This window comes from Ostrea edulis, chromosome 2 (assembly GCF_947568905.1).
Source record: "Ostrea edulis chromosome 2, xbOstEdul1.1, whole genome shotgun sequence".
Taxonomy (NCBI): Eukaryota; Metazoa; Mollusca; class Bivalvia; order Ostreida; family Ostreidae; genus Ostrea; species Ostrea edulis.
In genome coordinates, this window is record NC_079165.1 from 30,843,541 (window position 1) to 30,861,811 (window position 18,271).

At 34.8% G+C, this 18,271-nt stretch overlaps 2 long non-coding RNA genes across 2 annotated transcripts; both read left to right on the forward strand.

Moving 5' to 3' along the window:
- The first annotated feature begins 738 nt into the window (after positions 1–738).
- LOC125681165 (uncharacterized) lies at positions 739–4,809 on the forward strand. The gene is made up of 2 exons (XR_007372178.2): positions 739–3,395; positions 3,954–4,809. It is a non-coding gene; the product is annotated as an uncharacterized LOC125681165 (long non-coding RNA).
- Positions 4,810–10,280: 5,471 nt separating this feature from the next.
- LOC125680704 (uncharacterized) lies at positions 10,281–13,608 on the forward strand. Its single transcript, XR_007372049.2, has 2 exons — positions 10,281–10,468; positions 13,223–13,608. It is a non-coding gene; the product is annotated as an uncharacterized LOC125680704 (long non-coding RNA).
- The last annotated feature ends 4,663 nt before the right edge of the window (positions 13,609–18,271 follow it).

Below are 18,271 nucleotides of genomic sequence, written 5' to 3' on the forward strand. Positions count from 1 at the left end.
GTTTAGTAGGAATTAGAAGTTATTGGGAGCATATTCAATATTCTATGTAAGTTGTATGTGTAGAGAAAACACGTCCATTGTAGAATATAAATAATAAATATTTTGCTTCTTTCCTATACGCTGTAATGTTAGTATTGATTGAGTATAAATATTTTTTTTAATCGTCTAGAAATTATAACTTCATGCTTGTCTGTTATATTGAATGGCTACCTAAGGCATTTCATAATAGTGAATTGATAGAAAACATCATTAAGAACGTTATGAAAAACTATTAAAAACTCTTGTAGAAATGTTTGATGTTTATTCGGTACTTTGGATTAGATAATATTGAATAAAACACACAAAATGTTGAAAAATAAATGAATGAAAAAGGATGAGAAGATAGATAAATTACACCAAACAAATAAAACTGCACCAAAAATAAATAAATAAAACATACACAGGAAGTATTCAAGGATTTAAGAACATCCTGCTAGCAACAGTAAGTTACGTATTTTGTTTTGTGATATTTCAGCGAGACGTCATGTGGAGGAGGGAAAGATAAAGTTATGAAATGTTAATATCAGGCTATGATGAATCAACATTACCCCTCCCTCCTTATCAACTGAAACGATTTCAAATCAATAGAATTGGTGTTTAAATTATGACATCATATCTTTAATCAATCAATGTTTATTTCTTTGAGCAAACAGACTCATCTTAATAATCACAGGTGATTCGGTGTGGGAGCGAGAAAGAGAGTGGATGTACAAAGTAAACAAGTAAAAACTAAACATAAATGTGACTTTTCCTCAATATTGTAGCAGCACTCAAAAAATTTCATATTAATATGCCCCTAGGAAACGAAGCACGGGATTTTAATCCATCTAATAAACGACGTATTTTGATTGGGAAACATCGTGAATTATTACTACCATTTTATTCGGTACCTTCTCATTGTGTGAAATTTTAACTACATTGAAGTGAATTGTCAGACCGACGTAAGTTGTCAACAAATTCTTAATGTTATATTTTATTTATTCACTAATCAAGGTCCCTCAAGGGCCATATACAATCTTAACAATTATAAACAAGAACACTGATTAACTACTTCAACGTGTCTTGAAATAAATGTCTGTAATCCCTCAGAATATGCGTGGAAGTCTGAAAGTAATCGACACACGAACCGCCCCCCCCCCCCCTATTTTAAATGTAGAAACGAATCTAAATTAACACTAAATTAATAAATGGGGAAAATAAAAGATTACCTATATTTTACAATGTTATATAGGGGTTTGGGGTGGTGGTAGTAATCCTTAGTAATGTCAGTTCACTTCCTCATACATTCAGAACTACAATAAAGATTGAAGGGGCCAGTCACTCAATATATCTTACACAGTACTTCACTAGAGAGTACATTGTATAACTAATTTTGCATGTAAAATTAACGCAAAATGAACATTGTAAAAAAAAAAAAAAAAAAAAAAAAAAAACTTCCCCACCCTGACGTGCCTGTTCAAAACATTCAACATCGAACAAGTAATAATGATCAACACCATGTCTACGAACAAGTAAAAATGATCAACACCATGTCTACGAACAAGTAAAAATGATCAACACCCATAGGCGAGAAAATGGAAATTTCATGTAATCTTTTTATTCTTGATAAAACACATATTTAAATTCATACACCCAATACTAGTACTTCTACACCCTCCCTCATAGTAACTTACGCTCTCCGTGCCCCTGAGGCTGCTTACTCTCCTCGTTCTTCCTCGACGGTACGCCGCCACGTGTTTCTAGGACGTCCGGTTTCCGCTTTCCCTCGGGAGTGCACGTAAAGAGATCCTCAGGTTAAAGGACACATCTAGATACATACACGCAATATTACAATGTAGTACACATACTTCCCCCGCATTAATTTGATCAAATGCAATTAATATTAGATAATTAATGAAGTAATAAAAAGCATGTCCCAGATAAAAATTGTATATATATATAAGCCTGAGAGATCCTAGCAAAAAGTTACAAATATCATTTGCATAAAAAAGTTTTATCTAGTTTTTATTATTTACTTGTCCTTTTAGAATTAATCGGACCAGAGGTGCCCACATGGAGCGGAGCATAACAACATTGAATAAATGATAGAGATCTTGAAGGAGAAACATTTTTATTACTTTATTGTGAATGTCATAGTGATTATTTTCTTGTAAAGATATACTTTAAAATTTTATATTGGAAGAAAAATAAAGTTTAATTTTCTGATGTACATATTGTAGTCGCTAAAACAATATCATTGGTACAAAAATGTAACAACATTACGCAATTTATTTCAGATGCCAATGACTCATTGCCCCCAATCAAGAATATTTCGGTCATGAAATCTCAATAGTTTGTCAAAATGATTACTTCGTGCATCAGATATATTTTCATATAAAGAGAAAAAAATTATTCGCGTTTTCTTGCTTTCCACACCTACGATACTGTGTATAAATTCAGCTGTGTAAACTTTAGTATCAGTAGCTGATTACATGTATATTAATGCAGGGTTTTCCAAATGATTCGAGTTTAAAAAAAGACAACATGTACGGAGATTGTTTCGTTTATAATGTTCTATGATTTAATAAATTTCACTGTTTAATCTTATCAGGAACAAGTGTTTCTAATCTGCACTTCGGAACTGAATAATTATTGCTATATTACTATTCGCAATTCAATAGTGAATTGCATTGCGGAACGCAGTTCGCAATTCAAAATTGCATATGCATAAAAAAGAAAACCAGACTGAAATTTTAAGGATGGGGTGCTAGTGTTCAACTCCTACCACTGTGAAAAAATGGTGATGCTACTCTCTCTGGTTATGGAGATCAGTCCCTCCAATTTTTACTAATAGTGAATAAACATCGGGTTCGGAAACATCGAAGTTCATACCCCGGGGCTAAATTTCTGTGGAAACAAGGGGGTCTATTTATATTCGGTCTTTCCAATCCAGACCAAATAAAAATAATCTCCTCGTTTCCACAGAAATTACCCTGGGGCCGTAAATTTTGAGAGTAAATATTAATGATAAACACCCACCATTGTGAACAAAATGATGATAGTACTTTTTCTGATTATGGAGACCGCTTGCTGCATGTATATAAATATTTCTCTGTGTTTTTTCCTTTAAATTCTTTCTTTTCTTTCTTTTTTGTGATTGGTTGGTTGGTTGTATACTGTTTAATGTCCCGCTTACAATTTTTCACTAACATTGCCGGTGAAGGGCTGCACAATTTAGGTCTATGCTCGGCGTCGCATACGGCCTTTGAGCAGGGAGGGATCTTTATCGTGCCTCACCTGCTGTGCCACGGGGTCTCGGTCTCATCCGAAGGACCGCCCCATTTAGTCGCCTCTCACGACAAGCAAGGGGTATTGAGGTATTTAAGACCTATTTAAATCTGGATCCCCATTGATAATATGGTATACATGTATAGGGTTTTTGAATTCCGTGTTATAAAATGAAATGTTTATAAACTAAATATAAACTTTAAAATTAATTATGTTGTATTTTTTATTTTAACTAATCACGTAATCTGGTAGATTAATAAAATCCCTGATTTGAGAAATTTTATTTTAGATCGATGTTAGATCAATAAATAGGACAAAATATATCTGAAATTTAAACATGTATACATATCAAAATTATTATTATATATATATATATATATATATATATATATATATATATATATGTGTGTGTGTGTGTGTGTTGTATGTTGTCTTCTTTTTATTTCGCTGTTACGGTAGTTTTATTTTCCGAAAACACAAGGGATAGGCAGCCTTTAACCTAGTTTTATTTTCTAATATGTTGCAATGTGCAAATGTTATCATCGGTGGTTAAAAATAGCCGTTAGCAAGAAGAAAATTATCACACATCTTCTTATATACACTACCCGACATATACTTCTTATGTACATTTCACTTTTTATAAACAGCCTGGCAGATATGAAGAACGAACAAGACCTCTCCAATTCACAAACTACAGGTGGAAAAGCAGAGACGGTACCGGGCATTACCATTATTTATGCAAAAGTAGACGAGAACGAGGCTAGAGAATTTAGTGAACATTTACAAAGCGAAGTACTAATATCAGAGAAATGTAAAACAATCACGATGTTGGACGATACTCAAATGGGGAAGTTAGAAGAGGCTTCCCAACACTCTCTTTTCGTATTTCTTTTCCTAACAAAATCATTCTGTGAAGATTCCTGGCCGAGAGTTTCACAAGAGGATTGCATCAGAAATTCGTTGTATGGGACTGATACTATTCGTGTTCTGGTACCAATTTTTACGAAGTCGAGGAGTACTGCGGATTTCAAGATTCCTTTCGGGATTAACATCTTAAAAGGACTCAGATACTGTGATCGAGATGACTTTTACAAAGCTTCTGTCCTTCAACTCTTATTCAAATGAGCACATGACACTAGCTGATATTGTGAATATGAAGAAGCAATTAATTTTCGAATGATAAAATATGTAATATACTTTACCATAACTACTCAGATATACACACACAGTATTTTTGTATAATTTGATAAGCTTACTTACCTCAGTGGATAGTATACAGGTACTACAGTGAAACTTTATTAGTTTGATTATCTTGATTGGGAAATATGTCATAATTCATCACTCTCAATTAGCACCCTTACATGCATCATGATGATTTTTTAAAGATGATTTTACCGTTTAAACAGCTTCCCAAAATTTGTTTAATGGATATTTTGTGTTCATGCGGTTTTAAATACATTATATGTAAATATGTTACTGATTACAATGTATGATATATTTACATTTTCAGTAGTTTTACCATCGATATCTTTACCAATTGAAATGGCAGTCATTTCCTCATGAATGTGAACGATGTGCGTATGAATCTTGATAAATATAGTACGAATATTCAACAACTGGGGATAGTCCGTCAGAAATGAAAGTAAAATGTAAAGAATAAATTTCATTTCAGGGTATGAACAGGAAAGTTTCACACCACCATACGTTTCATTAAACATGCTGGCGTAAAGCGGCGCAGTTCATATCCTCATGTATTTTTCAAAAATGAAATCTATTTCTTGAATGTGAATGCAAAGCATAATAGTAGCAAAACTACTCTGATCTGATCACAGGTCTCGGTAACCAGGGTATATGGCACGCCATTTTTACATTTATTCCTCTTTAAAGACATCTTATGAAAGTTTATGAGATATCTTGTACATCCTTTATAAGATCTTATAAAAGATACGAGGTACCTTACATTTTTTTCCTTATAAGATATTTCATTAAATATATTAGATATCTTATATATCATATAAGATATTGTTTAATATCTTATATATCATATAAGATATCTCATAAACTGTATAAGATATCTCATACACTGTAAAAGATATCTCATAAACTTTATGAAATATCTAACTAACCTTTTTGAAATAAGATATCTCATAAACTTTATAAGATTAACTTATAATTTTTACAAGATATCTTTTAACTTTTATAAGATATTTTATAAAAGAAAGTTGATAAGTTCATAAACTTTATGATACACCTTGTTTAATATACAAGATATCTTATAAAGTTTATGAGATATCCTATAAAGTTTTTTTTAGATGTCTTATATAGTTTATGAGATATCTTATATATATTTTATGTTATATCTTATAAACTGTAAATCATATGAGATATCTTATGTGAAATATATGATGTTATAAACTTTCTTTTATAAGATATCTTATAAATATTATAAGATATCTTATAAAAGTTATGATATCTTTTAAAGCTTATGAGATATCTTATAAAAATTCATATATGTTTTATAATATATCTTATAAAATGAATTTATAAGATATGTTCTGGGTTTTTTTAAAAATTAGATATCTCATAAACTTTATAAGATATCTTGTTTAGTATACAAGATATCTTATATATTTTGTGATGTATCTTGTAAATTGTAAATCATATGAGATATCTTGTAAAATTTAATAGATATCTTAATAAGAATAGAAGATATCTCATAGATTATGTAAGATATCTTTATAGAGAAATAAATATGGTGTGCCATTTAGGTAGTGGTTAGGGAAGTTTGACCGGTGGGTGGTGGTGGTGGTGGGTGGGATGGGGGGATCCAGGCGCTGCATCAAACATAAGTAGAGACTGTGTCCATCGAAAAGTGCGCGACATATAGTCTTTCGGATATGACCTTAGAAACGGATGTCCCATGTTACGGTAGGCGTTTACACGATAAAGAACCACCATTGCTACAGCCCCCGAGTACCATGCATAGGTCTATTTGTGGTACTTCATCTATAGCTATTGATGTCTGTACATCAGTGAAAAAATCTCGAAAGGGGTGAAAAACAACGTACAAGGAAGAAACATTCTTAGTTTGATACTAGTTTATGGAAAATTACATGTATATACATCTGGAGAAAAGAGGATCATGTGATTTTAAGCATATACAAATATATTGGAAAATTTTAATATGCAGTCTTTTTTCATATTATTCATGCCATGAATAAGCATATCCGATGATGATGTTATCAAAGAAACGTACATTACTTCAGGACCTAAGTACCAGATAATTTACAATTTACTTTAGATCTAACACACAGATTACACCCTTATCTTTGAAGTATCATCATTGATTCTTAACTAAAGCTAAACATTGAAAATCATATATATATATACATAGGCGGATCCAGGAATCTATGAAAGGGAATGTCTAGCACTTGATCTTTTTTGTACTTTGAACATCCTCCACGACTAGCCCTATTTACTCCTTTGCTGGTGTACATAACATCTTAGGGAGATCTTGAGACATGAAAATGCTTAGTTTATTAACTACTTGTTTCTAAAGTTCTAGTCATTTTAATCTCCATTCTTAGACCTTATTTCGCAATTTAAAAAGAAGAAGAAAGAGAATACTGATTTAAAGGTTATACTCCCGATAGGCCGGGGGTCTGGGGGCCGCCTAGGCCCCCAAAAGCGCAAAATCCTGAATTCTGAGCATTTTCTGGCACTTCTTTTTCACTTTCAATTTCTCTACTTCTTAAATAATGTTTCATCTTATTTACCGTAGAATTAAATGATATACTGGTGTTGATAAATTTGAGTGATGTTAGTATCCACCTTTCATATAATTTGGCTCGTTAAAATTGAATAACTCTTAAACTTTTTGGTCCGCAAAAAATATATAGATAGATACATACATACATGTATATATATATATTTCATTGTTTAGTATTAGTTAAAATTCACTTACATACCGTTGGTTGTTGGGGGGCTTTTTGGGGGGGGGGGGTGGGGATACATATTCACGTTCCTACCTAGCTACTTATGCATCCATAAGTAAAATATGACGGTTTGGAAAGCGGAAAAAATTGAAAACTTTTTTAGACCAAGTGTGGCTTTCTGTTTTAAAATAACACGAACCTGGTTGTTTATATATATCCTAAACTGTTACAATTATTTTCGAAGTACATCCTGATCACTCAGAAGGGATAAAAGTGATAGAACATTGCGAAATAAAAGCAAGTGTCCCGTTCACAGTTCAGATGTCCTCGTATGTCCGAGGAGCTGGAAGTAGAGTTTGAGATATAAGTATATAGAACTATATGATGTGTGATTTTGTTTCAAGGAAGTTGGCTCCTGAGCTGCGCAGGATGTTACAACTAAATATTTACTGGTTGGTTGGTACAAACATATTACACATTTATTACTAAACCATATTCATGCAGTTGAAATCTGAAAGATTTTTACAGGGACTGTATTTTACGGCGGAAGGATTGATTAATCAAACACTTCTAAATCTGCGTGATATTAGTTTCTGTTTCATCTAATATATTTTCTATTTATATACTCCCATACGTGTATTTTAGTTTTATAATTTATGATACAAGTAGTTGAAACTTGGAACTAGATCAAATGTTGTAATTCATTAATTTTGTTGATATCTTTTTCCAAATAGAACACCGAATCTTTAAATCAATATACTTTATTTTTGCCAATAATTTAAAAAATTTGGTCTCCAATCCCCCACTTTTTTAAATATCCGTTTTAAATTTTAAGATAAGACCTTGAAAATCATGTGAAATTTTAGAAATTGACATTACTCCTAATATATCTTTTTAAACTCTCATTTGATATTATGAATTTTTTTCGTATATCAAGTACAAAAAGGTCATTATTTATTTCCATTATTTGTATTAAACATTTTTTTATCTGTATTGTTAGAAGATATGATTATGCATCTATTTTATATAATGATTGATCTCTGTTACTTGTATCGTGTTGACACCAACATATTAATCATGTTGAGTGATATTAGCGATATTAATCAATATGAGAATCTCTGATATCTTTTCACCTTGGTAACGCTATGTACATCTTCCATCTTTTCACCCTGCGTTATTTTCATTTTCAAGCATTTCGTCAAAATAAGACTATAATGAACCTCAATTCAGTAAAAAAAATAAATGTCCTTTTATATTTTTGTGACACATTATCATGGTTCTTTCTCAAGTTATTTCAAACCTTGAATTCAGCTCATGAAGCAAACATCCGTGCAAATTTTCTTAGGTACTCGATATTAAACACGAGTGTTTGAGAAAAGTAACTACTTTCATTCAAAGTATGGGGCATATTCTGCTACATGCGTTCCGTGCGATTTGTTTTAGACAACAAAAACTCTCATTTATGTTGTTTTTGAGTAAAATAAATAGACCGATCTCTTAAAATATCTTGAACCCGTGTGTTACTGAATCTTTTCACCATGGTCACGATGATCCATGGTGTTATAGAGTACGAAATATTATCCACAGTATGTTTAGAAAATGTTTTATTGTCAAAATGACGTCACAATAAAGTGCGAACAAACTGTGTGAAACATTTTCTTTTAGAATTTATTGAAAACTCTTTAACAATAAATACATTTTTTTTTGAAAAAACAAAACAAACCCACACACAATGTCCCTCTGTTTGTCATAGTGCTGTTATTGACATGTCCACAATGAACAGAAAGGTGGGAGTAGGGGGGGGGGGGGGGTCATTGGGGACGGCTGGAGAACTTGGAGCAGGTGCACACTATGGGACTATTAGCTTATTGGATATGGCTGGCAAACTTGTCCTCAATGCTGTTGATGTCTCCGCTACGCTACCTGAAGTTGCAGACACCACAATTCATTATGCCCCCTCACTGACAAGGCCGATATGATTGTACAGGGACGTGAAATGGACCTGAACCTAGCTGATATAGATCTTAAAATCAGGAAAATTGCACGACGAAGCTTTTCAAATTCTGACTACGTATACAAAGGACATAATGCTCTCTTCAAAATACAAAAGGAAGACAACTTGTTTAAACAATTCAATGCTCTTTAGTTACGGCTACATTGACACAATTTTTAGTGCTAGAATTGTGGTATACAATGTATATGTATTTCAAAGAATAATAACAAAATTGATAATCAATATTTGTAGATTTCATAAGATAGATGATTTTGTTGATAAACACCTTACTTTGCAATATACCTTCTCCGTGTTTAGTAGATCTCGATTTCAGTTCCTTTTTTTTTTTTTATCTCAGTGATAAGGATTACATACGATGTTATTATGATACACACATGAAATGGAAGCGAAGAAGACGTTCAAAATACACGTGGGTAAATGACGAATTTATAAGCTTTAATGTATTTTCATGTGCCAGCAAAAGGTACTCTAAATTATGACGTCATGAACGATTTAACCGGAAGTGAGATATTCTAGTAAAATTCTTAAACACTTAAGAGTTTCAGATATATTTCACTTCGAAGAAGCGGGAGTTTAGCGGAATAAGGCTATGTAGATATTGAAAGTAAACATATGCGAACGAATTATTGGTCAGACCGATCAAAAAACATCCACAGATCCCCAAAAGTTAAAACCGAAGAATGTTCAATTCTTACCTTTTTTAAAAAAAAAAAATCATGGACGTTACATCAACTTTAAGTGACCGTGCCTATAGGTAGGGTGTAGAAATCTGTTCATGATGAGGATTTCGCTGATGCAGGCAGAAACATATGGGTAGGATGTAGCTGACGAAGTTCCTATACTAGATATCTATAAAGTTGTAGGCTTGTAGAGTGGTGGGCTATTGGTAGACGCCTCTGGTTAGTACATAGTGTGTGTATATATGTATAGTATGAATCAATGAGTATTTTTTAAATAGTATTTTAAAACGTGAAAAAGGCATTCCCAGATGAACCAGGCATTGTGTCATATTGACTACATAATTCACGTGTAAACATGTCAAAGAACATGGGTCATGTTTTTGATGATAGATATGCACACGATTCCTGAACACGTCAGTTTTGGAATGCTGCAATCGGGTCGTGGATATAAAAGCAAGAAACACGTGAATTGTGTTATAGTTGGGGCACGCAACATTTAAAATATTGGACAGTTTTTGGAATAACTCTGCATAGTGAGTATATATCGTATTTCATTTTCTGTTAGGTATTTGCATAACTTGTTTTTTTTTTTAAATTTGCTCTTTACAGTGGCACCCAAAGGATCAAGTGGGGAACAATTTGAATCTTTTAGACGAATTATTTCTTCTTTCCAACCAATTTTTCTCTCAGAAAAATTAGTTTTCCTTCGAATGAATGAGTATTCTTGGTTCGGAAAAATGAATAACATTTCCGTACAGACGAATCGATTCTATGTTAGGACGAATAACTTTACTGTTCCTACTACACGTATTATATCTGTCTTGACGAATCGCTTCAGTTTTGAAAGAGAGTTCTTAAAGCAAATTTTCAGATGGACAAGCAAGAAAGACCGGGGAAGGCACTATCCTATTTAAACAAGGCCTGGGAGACAGCCTCACACTACTCCTTCGCACTGTTTTTCATTTTAGTGTATTAATTCAATTCAATCTTAAGAATGAGCAAATAATTCTGGAGTGCAATACATTTGTAATCAAATTATTTATAAACAAAATTACTATTTTAGTTTATTCTTGGATTATACGTCCCTGGTGGTGTCTCATTTGCGATTTTTTGTGCAATTCTAAATCGGTTGTGTAAGTGTTGCAACCTCATGAAAGCATTCTGATGGGACGTCGTTACGGTAGGCCAGTTTAAAGGATGGTTGGCAGTTGACCAGTGAGTCTAAGGCGTTTGTAGAGATGAGATCGTGCTTTCGTTGACATACAGAGTGCTTGGGTGTTTCCAGCCAACAGTAACTGCACTGCCCTGTTGCGTACATCGCTAGATATAGCCTGTAATCGCAGCGAGATTCGTCGAGGCTGGAAATGTGGACTGATCCCTCTTCTAGAGAGGCGTCAGTCCAAATATCCAGCCTCGACGAATCTCGCTGAGATTTATAAGCCTAATGATATTGTATGCAATATGACAATCGGGCTATTCTTAGCAGATACATGGAAGATAACAAAAAGGCACATGAAATGTTCTGTGCTAATCGGGGTATGTATTGATGTTTTTCGCGGAAACGGGATCGCTGATATCATGCAATTCAAAAGTGCTATCAATAAATTTTAAATATCACTGACGTTTCATTGGGGATAGTTTTCTTTTGCGTGTGAGTACAGTTTGTATATGTTTAGTAAATCAAATATATTGTAGGTAGTTGTGAATCGTCACTCGGTTTCAAAACAAACTTGGTACATTAGTTCTACCCAATGAGTAGATGGCTCCTATTGATTGTGAGGTCAAAAGTCGAGAGTCAAACTACATGTATTCTGTATATTGTCCGCTCAGTGTTTGAAAAATTCTTTGCTTAACGGTTACAAAACTTACTAAACTTAAAGTGGTTGCCCTTGATTTTCAGGTCAAGGGTGAAACTGGACATAGTAAGATACTCTCCGCTCATTATCTTGAGAACCATTCGCCTAACATCAAACCTGATTCACTTGTTTCCTCTAAATTGATTTTGAGATCACAGTGTCAAGGATCAAACTGGACACAGTAAGATGTTGTCTGATCAATATCTTGTAAATCCTTTACTAGACATCAAACATTGTAAACTGGTTCTACCAAAGGAGTAGATGACTCCTATTGATTTTGATTGATTGATTGATGTTTTCCGCCACACTCAACAATTTTTCAGTTATCTGGTGGCTCCCAGTTTTTATTGGTGGAAGAGAGAACCCAGATACAATGTACCTGGGAAGAGACACCGACCTTCCGAAAAGCAAACTGGGAGACTTTCTCATTTACCGGCGCGAGCGGGATTCGAATAAGATAAATGGTCAAACTTCTCTGAACATAAGTATCGTTCGCTCAATATCTTGAGAACCCTTTGCTTGACAAACATCAAACTTGGTACATTGGTAAAACATAAGAAGCAGATTACCCGTAGAATTTTTGAGGTCACAAGGACAATGTTCAAACTACTGTGTACCCTTTGCCTGATATTGATTTTGAAAAAATGGCTCTGATGTAGAGTCACGACATGTCACCTGAGAATAAACATACTAGTAGCCTAAGATGGTCTTGAACAATCTGTATTTCTAAATTCTGTTATCAGTGACCTTGACCTTTGTTAAACTCATTATACACTATTTATTTTGTACCTAACTGTTACTGTTTTAGTCCAACCATGAATGAATAGGTGATATTCATTCAACACGTGATACAAATCTTGAATACGTAATTATCTTTGATTCAGAACCTGAATAGGTAATATTCATTGAACAGGTGATACAAAAGAAGTGATATCATTAATTCAGAACCTGAACCGGTGATATATGTGATGCACGTATCACCTACTGAATATGTGATATCACATCTACGAATAGGTGATTCTCAATCCATGGTAATGAACGCTCCTCAAACGAATCTACACCTGGTAACAGATAGTTTCGCATGGATTCAAATAGGGCCGATAATGCTTTGTCGAAGCTATGTGCGAGGGGTGTCAAGGCCATGCCCGAGGGGTGTCGAGGCTATGTGCGAGGGATGTCGAGGCCATGTGCGAGGGATATCGAGACCATGAGCAAGGGATATCGAGGCTATATGCAAGGGACTGTTTGTTGTTGTTTACCATAGTTTCACATAATTAACATATTCGTCAAGCGAATCGCAAACTCGCAGTGTTAAAATATAACATGAATTCCAATCTTATTTTTTGTAACATTACATAGGGGCCACTGGGTCTGTTGTAATTAAACAGCGGCATATTTCTTCTAAACAATTAACAGCGTGTCTCGTTACAGGGAAGCAATATGACTGTGGGGAAGATAGCTCTCACCGGAGCCGTTCTATTGGTCATGGTGCTGTTACTACTGTGGACACCACAGGCTGACGGAAATTACATCGGACACTGCTGGGATAATCAAAGCAAATGCAACACACGAAGGAGCAACTGGCGAATCAACAACGACTGGCGCTGGCTCACATGTAACCAAAGCTGTCGATGTTCCGGCTCCTACTCTGGAAGTTGCAGTAGGTCATCAGGTCGCTGTCCGTCCAACAAGATATACCGATGCAGGTGTTCAGGAAGGAGACGAAATGGACCTAGACCCACGAATTGTTGATTTAAAAAGTGGAATGTTGTCATCTCATCTGTAATTGTCACTAAGAATAAAAAAAACTCTTCTCAGCCTGTTTTTTTCGTAAAAGCATACATAGACAACACTTTAATTGTTTGAAGATATACCAATTCATTTTGATGAGCGCAACAATTCAATTAAATTTTCAAATGGTTAATGATATCTTCAATTCCGAATTATTGCGTATATTAATTGAATTATTGATAGCATTAATCATTCAGCTGAATTGATGTTCGCAATAATTAAATTGTTGACCTCTTCAAATATTTTGATAACTTAATAATATCAACAATGGAATTGATGCGCGCTACGATTTGAGTACTGCGTATATTGCGCGCAGTTGAATTATTGCTCTCTTCATTTGAATATCATTAATTCCATTGATGCACGTAATATTTCTTTTAGAAAGAGCAACTAGATTTGTGTGTCTTTAATCGTAGTTCGGTGGATAAAGTATTGTATTGGGTTAGTGACCCGTTCAAATCCACCATAGTATTTTGTTTATGGAAATCAATTTTTGAAAAGTCGCGGTTTTTTTAAATCCAAAACTGTATGTTTTCTGCTTTTATTTTTTACTTATTTCATGAAATCATATATTTCATTATTATATCATTTCGTGCTACTACTATTTCAAGGTGTAGAGAGCCCCCTTACGATCATATGTTTCCAATTACAAGAATAGTAATTACTGTTAATTCGAGACATTCAACTCAATCTAGTAAATAAATTCTAATAACACGCCCTATTCATTCATGACTTAGTACAAAATTATTACAAAACTGATCCAGAATTTCCTTGTTAGTGAGGTTTCCCTCTTCCTTTGTTTCGACCATGCATTCACCAATGAGGACATAATTTATTTTCAGTAGGATCGCATTAAAAGGAAGTCTTTTTGTCTAAGTTAAGGGGAGTCCCTGGTGAAGTTCTAAGTGTATCAGGGATTTGGATGGAATTTTTGAAGTGTGTTGCTCAATGAAAATGATCTATGTAAACAGTGAGGATTGATTCGGCAGAATTGCATGTATTTACATTTTGGTTTTCCTTTTTAACTATGGAAGCGCAAATTCACGACGTTTTGTTGTTGTCGGCAGAAAAGGACCACCATTCCTGTAAGGAATTCAGGAATAACTTAATTCATGACGTCATGAAAGGATTTCCAAATTTTCTAGTTTTATCAATCAATGATAAATCATTTTCAGAGTTCTATCAGAGGAACAACCAATTACACTGTGGGTTTGTGTTTATCTATCTCACTAAGGCCTTTGTAAAGGATTTTTGGCCGTTATTGTCCAAAATCGACGCTATCCGCAGACACATCACTTCTGGTTCCTTAATTCCCGTATTTACTACGAAAAGGTCGGAGATTGACTTTCAGATCCCCATAGAAATTGGTACTATAGGAAGGTTACAGTACGGTGACCAGGAAGTTTATTACAAAAATAAAGTCAGGAATCTACTACTATGTAAGAAGTAAACAGCCTGTGTCATAGAATATATTATATAATTCAATTAATCATATCATAAGAAACAAATATCTTTTTGGTGTGTATGATTCTGTCTTTTTAAATATGATACACGGAACTAAATTGTGTATGCAAGCATAATAATTTTGATTACACAGCTTCCAAGTAAAAAATATCTGTTGAACAACCTTAAGCTTGTAGAATTTTCTTTTAATTCATTTTTCAAAAATTGAAGCACTAGTTTTATTTCAACTAGTAATGTAAATGTGCTTTGAAGAATTTTCAGTTTCAAGACAAAATTGAAAATTAAGTAAACATATAGAATACCATGCCTATGTCTCATTGTCATAGCCCCTGTGTTTCGAATAAGACCGCGGAATATTAATTGGCAAGATTGGAAATATACAGCCTTCATGACTGTCATCTGCTACAATCTAAACACTTAATTAATTGACGTCACAAATGAAAAGTATCATTAGGTACTTGTAAAATTTAAGACTATATAATTGTATAAAGAAAATCAAAAAAAAAATCTACAATTCAAATGTTTCTTAAATATATCATTATCAAATAATCTTTGTGCGTTAACTTGCAATAAACAGGATTTTCATTAACCAATGAATTTGTTAGTTTTACAGCATAAGATTTTAAGTAAATTGATTTAATGATAACAAACTCTCACCGTCACGGTTATGAACACCATGCATATAGGGATTCAGGCGATAAAGGAGATGATGTCACAAAAGACACCAGTTGAAGTTATTGAGGATGACGGAGACAATACTGTGATATCAAGGATTGAGGATGAACTGGGTGTAAGAATAAAGACAAAACTTGATCGTTACGGTACTTGTGTTAAAATTACATTGAGTTAAAAATGTCACTAAACATTTATATGACTTGAAGAATAGTAAAGCCGCAAAGATAAGCAATCAGGTGATTCAGTACTTCACAAAATGTTCGCTAAAAATCAAGGTGATCCAGACGGCATGCGGGAAAACTTGGAAGCATGAGTGGCTCACCAGTTCGGAGACCATACTAGTAGTATAACCCCGCTCGATAGGCGGTTCAACTGAGTGCAGTTTTGAGTGTAGGTTTTATAGGCGGGTCAGCGGAGTGCAGATTCACATGAGTGTAGGGGTCAGCGTGGGGTCAAGCAGGTGGCCAGCAGGCCACCTGGCGTGGTCAAGCTGGGCAGGTGACCAGCTGGTGCGGTCAAGCTGGGCAGGTGGCCAGCAGGCCACCTGGCGAGGTCAAGCTGGCGAGGTGGGGAGATAGCGTGTGAACGTTTTGATATTGCTTTTGTATTCCTTTTGTATGGATATTCCTTTTGTATTTCTTTTTGTTAAATTTCAAATAAAGAATTGAATTAAAGAAGAACTATGGTTGAAAGTTTACACATTTATTAAATGAACAATTAAAAGTTTACATATTTATCAAATCAACAATTTATAAAGTCCACACAATGAAACAATTTATAAAATCCACACAATTAAACATAATTTATAAAGTCCACACATTAAAACACAGTCTTTCACGCGAACTTGGGTTTGCGCTTGGAATGGTAGGAATCACGTCCTGCTGTTTTGGACAGTCCGCAATCCAATGGCCCATTTGCCCACACTTGTAGCACGGGTCGCACTCTTTAGTTTTCTAGGTGGTTTTCTGCGGGCAATCTGGTGACCAATGCCCCGTTTCCCCACAGGTGAAGCAGGCGTTGTTGGTGGGGTCCTTACGGGATTTAGCCGCGACTACTTCCTCCAGTTTTTTCATTAAGACCCCCGTGTGATTGGCGATTTCGTCGGCCAGCACGTTGGTGCGGTTGACAATACCGTCCAGTGTGGTCGTAATGATCGCAAAATCAGCCCTGGTCATGGGGGAATCTTCATTACTAATGGGAGGGTTATCGTATAATCCCAACTCCAGCCCCGTTGCGTCCTGCGAATCAGGGAAGAAAAATCCCAGGCCTTGGTCCGTAGGATTCTGACTAGGGAGAAAGTCCGTGGTCTGTGCCATTTCCAACTGCCTGTCCATGTATTCTTGCTGCGTCTGATCTACGGGCTTCTTAGCTTTCTTTAATTCGACTTGTTTCTGTGCCATGTTATCTAGCGAATATCAGAAGATAGAATGAGGTGTGACAACTAGGCTCCGCTTTTATAACTACCAAGCTCAATGACATGCGCAGAACATCTGGCATTGTAATTTGATAATCCTTCACACCAAATTCGTACGGTTTACTGACATCGTAAAAGTTTAAGTAGTTGTTTACACAGGTGATGGCATCTTCTAATTTCCGAGCTCTGGTCCACAGAAATCTCACATCCATGACGCTTTCCCACATTTGATGGCCTCCAACCCAAAACATACACCATACACTTTGTCTGATACGCGGTTTTAGCAGCCTAATAAAACACGATACTTTGCGAGTTCCATCAAGCAGCGTGTAGAACTGGAAAGTCATAAATTGTATATTAGTAAATTGCTGGTACGATTTCTCTAAATCTGAAGCAATGTTTTCTTCTGACCACCGATCTAAAACATATTCGAAACACCAATTTCGAGATCTACGTTTTCTACGCATCTGATGTCTTCTTGTTACTAAATTTCCCCAAATATTTTCATCGTATTCTTCCATATCAATCTCTGGTAAGGATATACCTTCCATGTTAATGTACTAAATAACAATTGAACATAATTTATTGACCACGTGATGAACACCTGACGATTTAGCGTGAGAGAAACTGATTTTCTGAAAACAACATTCGCGCGCTCCGTCTAGCGCGTGACGACGTTCTGCAACACCTGGCGTTTTAGCGTGAGAGACAAAGAGAGAAACTGATTTTCTGAAAACAACTTTCGCGCGCTCCTTTTACTGTGCGACCACGTGCTGCAGCACCTGGGGTTTTAGCGTGAGAGACAAAGACAGAAACTGATTTACTGAAAACAGGTGGTAGAAAAATATTGCATCATGAGAAAAAATGCTGATGACCTTAGTACACTTTCAAATAAACAAGATTTAATAGCTCTGAAAAATAAAAAAAAATAAATAAAAAACTCTGAAAAACTTGAAATAAAAAGCTCTGTTTTTTCTGTCTTATTTTAATTGTGTTCACCATGGGTTTAACTTCTAACACTCGGTCTTAAATCTTAAATTTTGTCAAGATTGTTGAAAATTCAACATGGTATAAATCTGCTAGAGCCTATGTGCAATCAGCGATACCCGAGGTGGGGAATCTTGACAGCTTTCGAC